The 699-nt window shown below is 40.2% G+C and overlaps 1 protein-coding gene across 1 annotated transcript in view; it reads left to right on the forward strand.

Moving 5' to 3' along the window:
• Positions 1–699, forward strand: part of KDM5C (lysine (K)-specific demethylase 5C) — a gene marked incomplete at its 3' end in the record, with an annotated part of 30,559 nt that overhangs the window by 21,205 nt on the left and 8,655 nt on the right. The gene's annotated exons all lie outside the window — the stretch shown is intronic.

The raw sequence follows: 699 nt of genomic DNA on the forward strand, positions 1-699 counted from the left end.
CATTCTCACTTTGTGCAAGTTACTCTCTCTAAGACTTTGAGATAGCCCCATGAAATATGTGTCTTTATCTGAAAATTAGCTAATATCAGTAAATATTTGTTGAATGCCCATTTTCCCCCCTCCTATAGTCATCATGTTATAGATTAGACTCCCCCAAATCTATTTATTTTCTAACTGGAAGTTTGTCCTTTGACCAGCATCTTCCTATTTTCCGACCTCCCTAGCCCTTGGCCACCACCATTCTACTCTGTTTCTTGTTTGTTTTGTTTGGCCGTGCTGCAAGCCAGCTTGCAGGATCGCAATCCCCCCTCCAGGGGCTGAACCCAGGGCATGGCAGTGAAAACCTGGGATTCTAACCACTAGGCCACCAGGGAACTCCTACTACTCTGTTTTTAGGAGTTTGGCTTTTTTGGATTCCATATATAAGTTATACTCTGTGATATTTGTCTTTTTTGTCTGATTTGACTTATATAATGCCCTCAAGGTCCATCTGTGTTGTCACAAATGGCAAGATTGCTGTCTTCCATATGGCTGAGTAATACATATTCCATTGTATGTATATGTACATATACACGTACATACACCACATCATCTTTATCCATTCATCCATTTATGGACTCTTAGGTTATTTCCGTATCTTGGCTATTGTGAATAATGCTGTAGTGAACATGAGAGTGCAGATATCTTTTCAAGATCCTG

Source organism: Bison bison, unplaced genomic scaffold, assembly GCF_000754665.1.
Source record: "Bison bison bison isolate TAMUID 2011002044 unplaced genomic scaffold, Bison_UMD1.0 scf7180017852474, whole genome shotgun sequence".
In the NCBI taxonomy this organism is placed as follows: Eukaryota; Metazoa; Chordata; class Mammalia; order Artiodactyla; family Bovidae; genus Bison; species Bison bison.